This window comes from Limulus polyphemus, unplaced genomic scaffold, assembly GCF_000517525.1.
Source record: "Limulus polyphemus unplaced genomic scaffold, Limulus_polyphemus-2.1.2 Scaffold1260, whole genome shotgun sequence".
In the NCBI taxonomy this organism is placed as follows: domain Eukaryota; kingdom Metazoa; phylum Arthropoda; class Merostomata; order Xiphosura; family Limulidae; genus Limulus; species Limulus polyphemus.
Window position 1 is genome coordinate 162,264 of NW_013666870.1, and position 9,607 is coordinate 171,870.

Sequence of the window (9,607 nt, forward strand, 5' to 3'; positions counted from 1 at the left end):
TTGACACCCGTGAGCAGAACACAGATAGCACGTTGTATAGCTTTGTGCTTAACTACAAACAAACACACTTTCTGACAAAAATCATGGGGAAAAAGTTAGTTTGTTTGTAGTTAAGCACAATGAGCTATCTATGCTCTGCCCACAACACATACCGAGAGCTGAATTTTAGCGTTATAAGTCCGCATACTTACCACAATGCCAGTGGGGGGCAAGGAAACAAGAACATAAGGAACTGAGATATTTCGATTGCAAATTTAAGGGGAATTTTGGATTTATGGTAAAATAGAAGGGAGAAAGTTAATATAAATGAATTACGAATCAAACACCGTGGACTGCATAAATATCTACAGATACACAGATGCAATATGTGAGAAGTGTGTTTCAACCGAACATGATACAGCATACTGCAGCAAGTATATAGTGAGAGAGACCAAATTAAAGAGTTTGTCCAAATTAGGTGTTGGGAAAGCTCCACATTTCAATTATTTGGGAACACTAATCACAGAAAAAGATAAGATTTTTATTAAATCTGTGATTATGTTTAATAAGAACACAGGCGTGTATAATAGATTATCAATTTAACAAATTTTGTGAATAATCACTTCAGTTAAGTAGATGGCTGTAATTAAACTCTTATGCTTATATCGGCCATTGAACCAAAACAATCTGATATGACAGATGGTCGAGAACGTAGAGAATAGATTGGATATTGCTTGAAGCTCAAAGCTTTGTTGAGTTTAACTTTAGAGTCATCATATAAATGTGAACATTAGCTGATAAAAAACAGTTTTTGTAACAATCTTCTGAGGTATCAAACAGAGGACTGAACACAAAACACTTACGCCAAGTCATTTATTCAAATGTCAACAAAATGTATGTGTGCAGTGGTTGATGAGATTATAAATAAATGTCAATTTGCCTACATTTCTATGTAAAACAATGGAATGTCAGCATAATCTGAAAAGTTTTAAATTATATCTTAAACATGCATCCTAAAATTAGGCTGTAGCTTGTTAATCAAAGAGTTTATAAGTGCTATCAAACATATTTGTATGATTACTTTTCGAAGTTAGTTTTTTTTTCTCTTTTTGGTTCTTTTCCTAACTTCTTGTGCCAAGGTTATTACTGAGTTTTAAGTTATTTGAAGTCTAGATGTGCTGTCTGAAAATGTTAGAGCCTTGCAATTTTGAACTGTGAGCACATATTTTATTTTACTTGAGAAAGTTCAAATAAATACTTTTGTTTGTGTTTTAGGAATCTTGGTATTAACGTTCATATTATTCTTAATGTAAAAAATTCTTACAAATTCCTTTGATTCACCGGTTTTAGGTGGTATTGGCTTTGTTTGTTTTAGAGCAGAGCCATATCGGGCTATCTACTGTGTTCACCGCAGGGAATCGAACCCCGGATTTTAGCTTCGTAAGTCTATAAAATTACCACTTTTCCCACCGGGGGATAGGTGGTATTGGTGTATTCAAATCTACTGGATCCAACCAGTTTTAAGCGATTCCTTGAATCCGGTCCAACTGAGACAACTCTCCAAAAGGTACATTTTCTTGAAAAAGAAAGTTTCTTAAATTATTCTCATTTTATAAGCTAGTAGAAAATGTGTTGTAAATTCCTTATATTGTCATAGATGTCTGTAGCGTTGAGTGTCGTAATTAAATATTTATTTGAAGAAAATATATTTTTCTCAGTTAGTCTATAATTTTAAAGACTTAACTTATAACAATACCTTAGTAATATTCTAACAGTAGACAGACATTATTTCAATTTATCGAAGTGCAAGGTGGTGTATTTTGTAAATTTAATTAAACGACTATTAACTCCAAAAACAAACAAACAAAAACTACATTTAATCCACTAAACATTTTGCTCTCATAACTTCTTCGGGATTTGTTTGAGGAAACGGTGGGAGATGGGGAAGTTACAAGTTGTTTAATTCAATCATATTAAAATTATCGATGAACATGAAAAATACGACATCTGTTTTTCATCATGTATCTTAAAAGAATTGTGTGTACCTTTCTGGATACACGTACAGTAGCTCGATTTTTGTGTTTTTATTTTCACCTACGTCTCTCGTAGTTCATGTCTTACCGACTAGTTAAGCCAACTCTTCATTATCCTTGTTTGACCGAATAGTTAGAATTGAAAGTTACTCTTATAACGCACTCACGCCTCAAAGTATGGAGAGCATTTTTTCAGCAACGGAACGCGAACAACGAGTCTTCGAAATCACAATTAGAGCACACTAACCACTAATGTTTAATGAAAAGAGCACCAGGGCGTTGTGAAGTTAATATTAACTTTCGACCAAAGCAAACTACCTGTTTTCATCAAAACTAAAAATCAACCCGGTAATGAGTATAGCTAATCATCAATATATATATATAAGCCAAGTGTCGGTCGGTCAGTCAGTCGGTCACGTTCGATTTCTCCGAATTTCGTGAGTTACACGAGTCCGATTCCACATTTTCTTCTATAATACTTCCTCTTTTGATTGCCCGTTTCCATTTTTGTTGAATTTAATCGCGACATAGGCGTATATAGCTCCTAAATGTGGAACTTTTTCTGCTATATAAAAAACCTGTCAAGGAGTGCGTTCCCAGGACCAGATCAGGCATGGCGTTATGTGTGTGACACCACACCATCCACATCATTGTGACCGTAAGCTAGGTAGGATCCGAATAGGAAAGCCAGAAAGACTTGTGAAAAATAAGTCAAACATTAGCGCAAATCTATGCTTGTGAATTATTATGAAAAAGCCTTTGTTAAAACAGATTTAAGATACCAATTATCTACAGGAAAGAGGACAACTTTTCCTCAGAAGAAGAATAGGGGTGTATGCAATCACATGGTCACCGTATGTTTAATCTTTTATCCAAAGACACCAATATGTTTGCTCAGTTATATGTTGTGGATTCAGGAGCGACATGTAGCATGTTCCTGGGAAAGGAATTTTTTCTTTATTTTGTGTATTGCCAGTTTTATACGGAATTGGTTTGGTTTCCAGTGGCTTCCCGTCATTTTTTGACGAGCTTTTTCGCTAGTTGATTATACATTTCTTATATCCTTACTTATAAAGACTGGAATGCAATGTTTCATCAATTAGGTGCTCTCGCTGTTAATGATACTGCTGGCTGTAACCAAATAATACGAGTTTAGACTATCTTAGGAGATTTAGGATAGTCCTAAATTATTTTACCAAGCTAAACATGTAAAACAATTTCTATAATAAAAGTGTACAAATAAAAAACGATAAATCTAGACATAATAAACATTCTAGCCAATACTGCTAATGAAAATAACATTTAAAGAAAGAATAGATTATACCCTACTTACAAAACACACAATGAAGCATTATTTGTTAGCTTCAAGTGCTGTCGTAAATATAAAGTTCATTTACCAACGTAACATCAGTATAAACTTGTATAAGTAAAATTTTCTTTAATCCTCAACCAAAACGTCTTGTTACCTTTCATGTATAAAGTATCGAACCTTAAAACCTGTAAATTCGTAATTTAATAATAAAGTAGACATTTGAAGAGGAATTATCTATATATATATATATATATATATATATATACACACACACACACACACACACATAAAATAGTGTATGAATGGTGTAGTGAAAACAGTAATTTCTATTTACACAATATAAATTGTTTTGTTGAGTATTCAGAATGTGTGTGTTATTCTAAACCTAAATATTCACTTTCACATCGTGTATTTTCAATACGACCTTAAAGCGAAACTGCAGTCTCCGCATTTTGTCTGTCGCTGTTCGTCGTTATCACCTATTGCGAAGGAATTATTTCTTGAAAAAAATCGGTTTTGCTTTGTTTCAGCGGGAAGTACAAATCGGTACAAATGCCGTGAATAATCATTTCGGTTATTCACCCTCGTTCCCAGGAGCGCCCTTATAGACTGTCGCAGGTGTTCATTAGCTGTGCAGCCACTTGAGTTAGGAGGGAAGCATCCCAGAACAGATGAGACATTCAGGGAAGCGAGTTATGGCGAACTGGGGATAAACTGTTGGTAATCTTCTTACTAATCCAACTTTTCTGTTCGTAGTATTGAACAGCTATTTGTGCATCTTTCAGAAACAGTGACCTACCGTAGAAAGTCTTGTGAACGTTTATATAATATACAAAGTTTATTCCTACATTATATCTATCTTTCTTGTTAATGTAATGTTTTCTTTTTTAAAACAGTATTGGTCTGGTCTCACAATAATATATTATTTAAATACTTGGAATAGTTCAGTTATTGTTATACTGGATGGTCAAAAAACGTTTTTAACTCAGTGTTTCAGGAATTCCAAAATGATGCACCCGAAACTAATCATATAGTCAAGAAACTACGCCAAGTGCAAAATTATCATCTGGTCAGCTCATTTAATATAGAGAGGAAAGTAGAACATTTATCTTGATCTAATTAGCCTCTGTCTCATGCACTGTTTAAACTAGACCTAAGATGTATTCGTAGTTAGTTAGTTCATAGGCCATGTTGCGTTTAAAATAGATTGCACAAAAAAATCGTGATCTTGTTAGGCTGAAAATTACGCACTCTTTAAATTGAGTAACTGGACCTGGCAGGTAACTTCTTCCTGGTCAGCCATGAACCTACTTAAACCGATCTAATAGGAAACATTTATATATATAGTGGGGGTGGGGGAGTTACAAGTTGTTTAATTCAATCAGGTTAAATCTCCTGTTTTTAGATACACGTGTATATATAAGCGACAACTACATGTTTCGTTGTTCACACATATCCAGAAGTTCACGTCTAGCATGACAGACAAGCTATACTTCTTAGTGATAATAATAGTTTAGGAATGCTGAACACGCACTATCGTCAACATTAGCTAACATTATTTATGATATCATACAATATCCGTTTTTGTTTTCTTTTTGATGGACGTTTTCACAGGATACTTACTTCATTTTTATTAACAGGAATTCTTCAGTTCGATTTACAGGAAATATTGACCAAGCCGCCATTTTTGAAACTCGATGACACATTTTTCAATTAATTGTCCTTTGCAACAAAATACATAGTCCAGTCAGTTCTTGCTTTGACATATAATTAACACAAATCTTTGCACTTAGAAAAAACCTTCAATTGAATCCAGACAGAATTAAAGCTTGTATAACGTTGTTAGTTATAATTTTATTAATCACTAAGTTTCTCTCTACATTGTAACCCGTTGTGACACTTTAAGTAAATGCTAGCGCAGTTGTAATTTTTGTTACTTGGTTACGTATTTTTTAATAATGCTTTTTTTTACGATCTTCCCTTTTCCTTGGGATTTATTACGATATTTTAGAATTAAGGTTTATTTTTATTTTTAAAACATAAATGAATGAATATCTCTTATTTTGATAAATGCTTCTCTGGCGTTTTCTTCTCTTCAGACAGCCGATATATTTTCATTTAATACATTCATCGCTTTTAGATATTGTATAAATGTTTGATAATATGAAAGATATTCAGAAAGAAACATGATGTTGTTATCTATAAGCCAGTCATGTCAGATAATAACCGAAAACTGTATACTGGTTACATTAAGCATTGAAAAATCAGATATTAGTTCTTCGCACAGTTACCGTACATTACGATGCATTTCTTCCATTTTCCACGACGAACAGCAGATGGCCAGTCATTATACTACAGGGAAACAACTTATAGTAGCAGTTGAATAATTGACCTATTAACCTTAATTATTAACCTTCGTCAGTCGTAACTTATTCATATTCAACATACAGGGTAGAAAATCTTGTTTCTTTCTGAGCGTCCCTAGTATTTCTTTAATTAGCGCCCTCTACATTATGACGCACAACATTTTAAAGCAATGCCTGCATCAGGTATGATTTTTATAGTTCGATTATTTTTGCACTAGATGCGGAAATATTGGCTTAATATGAAATACAGATAATAATGAAAAACTTTACTGTACCAACTTTACCTCTACATGGAGGATAAACACTAAAAAAATTCTTTGTTGTACGAAAGTTAAGCTGTGATGATAGAGGTTGTGTTCTCTTTTCTTTGAAACTAAATGATATAATTAAACTGAATATAATGTTGAAATATCTAAATACTTAATCATGACATCCTCTATCTTTATTTAAAGTTAATTTCATTAATATTATTTGTCACGTTGTTTAAATAATTTTGTTATTACATTTTTATATGGCTGATTTCTTAATCCTAACTTGGCTCTTTTCTCAATATTACATTTTTATATGGCTGATTTCTTAATCCTAACTTGGCTCTTTTCTCAATATTACATCTTTATATGGCTGATCCCTTAACCCTAACTTGGCTATTCTTACATGTAAAATGATTTGATATCACAACTTTCTGCTGCAATTTTTATTTTAAGGTCAGTTAAGAATAGTATTCCACTTGAAATGGGATTCGAACTCCAACTATCAGAAGGATACAGTATGTTAAACCAGTAGACCATTCTCTTATTTTAAGTTTTCCACCTACTTTCAGGCTTTTAAGTCAGCAGTTTTAAACCAGTGGTTATGGATAACAATTCACAGTTGAAATCATGAAAATATATTAATATATGTGTGCTACAGTTGTCAGTAGTATAGACAGCACTTTGGCGTTCCTAGTAAGTGGAACTGAGTGCGGGAAGGGTAGAAGCTATGACGTAATAGGTGGATAGTACTAAAGAGTGTCACCAGAGGGCAGATAATGAGAATTACTAGAAGGTTCTATAAAGTACTGCGTGAGGGTATATACAGTGCTTCCAAGATGTGACCCAGATGATTGAACTAACTGACATGCCCCAGTCTGTAAATAGACCATATCTGACATTAAATGCAAAAATGTCTGACATGATATTAGTTTTTCATTATATTTAAGGTGTACTTTACAATTTTGATATCCATTTATTCAATAATAAATATAGTGTTTGAATACTTAATATTTTATGTGTTACAGTTTAAGTAAATGTAAATTTATAGCTTAATTAATGGTTTACACACATATACTAGTTTAACTTCCAATCTATATAATCCTGTAAATGACCGTTTCTCGTATCAGTACAAAACATTGAACCTCTAGATGTATAAGGTATGCATCATGCTAACTAAAAGTAATACAGTGCAGTTTGACTTCACAAATTACATATATACATTTATTCATACATGTAAAAAAAATATTTCATGTATAACAATTTGACTAAATGTTTTGTGTAATTCATGGTTTACACAAATATATTACGAAATTGAGGAAAACAAGACAACTGTATGTTTCACAAATACATCATTTATTCATGATCATTTTGCCTTTACTAGCAAAACCGTGATCATGAATAAATGATGTATTTATGAAACGTACAATTGTCTTGTTTTTCCTAAATTTTGTAATTATGGAGTTTCACCAAGTGCCAATAGTTTCAAGTAGCAATTACACATATATTAGTTTAACTTACAATCTATGTAGTCCTGCAAATGACTGTTTCTCATATTAACTGAAGTTGTTCAAACTCTATATATATATTCACCACACTAACTAATGATACTACAACACAGTTAACCACAGTTTACATGTTCATTTTGTAGTTTTTCTTACATAGTCCTATAAAGGAATGCTTTTCATCTCATGTGTATAATCCAAAATAGATTATTTATTTTGTATAGGATCAAAACAAATCTACCTTTTCCTTATTTCATAAATATAACAGTGTCAGTCTTCAAAATCTATTATAAAAATGTTGCTGTTCACCTACATAGTTTATAAAATACTGAAGTGTTTATTTAATCAGTTATTGTCTTGTTTACATTAACGCTATGTCCTTCATACAACTGTTGTATATTTCTAACTTATGTCCATATTGTGACAGCTACATGTGTTTCGTGGTTCACACTTGTTCAGAATGATTTTATAAATTCACGTGACTCAATACAATTTAGAAAAACAACGATTAAAGTTCTTATATATCAAACATATGCTCTATAGTATTAGTGCTTACAATTTGTTTTGAGAAACCATTGTTTGTTTATGTTAAATATTTGTTCACATTGTGCATTAAATGCACAGTTTATGTTAAATTTGTATGTCAAAAGATTTAAGTTCAGCATGAAAGTAAGTTTACATAGTTTTAACTTAGTTTATATATGATATGTACCAATATAGTGTAGAAATCTTGTATATTTATGTTGTATTTAATATACTGAGTTTATCAGTTTAAAACATGCTTTATGACAAAAAACTTTTATGTTCACTAAAATTAAGAGCAAAGTTGAGGCCAACTACCTAGTGACAAATGGATTTTTTGTCATGGAACTTTGACCTTAACATTTAGCAAAATGAGTTTATTGACTCTTTCACTTTACAAAATGTTTGGACATAACATTTCAATAGATAGCTTAAAATTTAATAAATAATATTTTCTTCTTTTATAGAAATAGTGTTTCGAGTTTTATAAAATAAATGACAATGAAGTCATTGTAAACTTTACATAAATCAGTGGTGTTTACTTTTTCATTTTGGAATTATTTAAAGTTTGTTACATGTCAAAGCACTCTTTTTCTGTAATCTGAAAGCATTTACTTTCAGCGATCATAAGTTGTATCCATTATGAAACTCAATACAGATGGTCTGTTTCGTGTTTAATCTGACATGCACGATGCCCACTTTTCAGATCAATTTGTTTATTTGGCTAATATATCCCTAATATTATGATAAGTTCATAATTGATACATTATTATTCACTGTTAGTGCTTTTGCATATTGTAACTTCGCCTCTGGCATGCATATCTGACACTTTTCTGTATATACACATAAGTGTCATCTAAAACTATTATAGCAACATTGTTATTCATGGAAAATGATGGGTATGGCTAGATGTAAGTTCTTGGAGATTGATATATTAAATTCCAAGATACAAAGGACGCCACAGTATAGCGAGCCGAAAGTATCATTCTTCTTGTATCAGAAGTATTGTACAAACTTAGAATTGTAGACAGACTTCTGTTGGATACCCAATATGGAATTTGATATTTTATGAGGAGATCCCCCCCCCTCCTTAGATCTTACATAGATATTCTTCCAAGTTGGAAATCTGGTCTGGTCAGAGTAAAGTTTTCACTTTCAATTTGCCGTGAGACCTGTGAATGTCCATTTCACTGAACGATTTAGCGCGATTCGTGTTTTCTCCTAGAGGTTGGTGTGATGTTTCATCTTTTGCATTTATCAACTAGTACGAGTAGGATACAAACTTGTTTCCCTCTAGGTGTCTTTTGCAGCACGATACTTTAGCAGAGTTGACAGAGTTGAGTCATGTTTAAATCACATAAAACATTTGCCATGTGTGAATAAATAGAGTTGTTTAAACATTTGTTTAACAACAAGTAAAAGCCTGGAATTGTCTATTCTTACATTGGGGTATGTGTCTGTGAGCCAGACTAGTTTCGCAGAATTCCCTCCTCATCAGTGACCCTGGACAATACCACCAATGAAATATCAAACCAAACCAAGCCTTTCCATAGACCATTCCAAGCTTTTAGTTGTTGTTAAACAAATGTTTAAACAACTCTATTTATTCAATTATGTACAAGCTGTCCAGTGTCGGCTAACA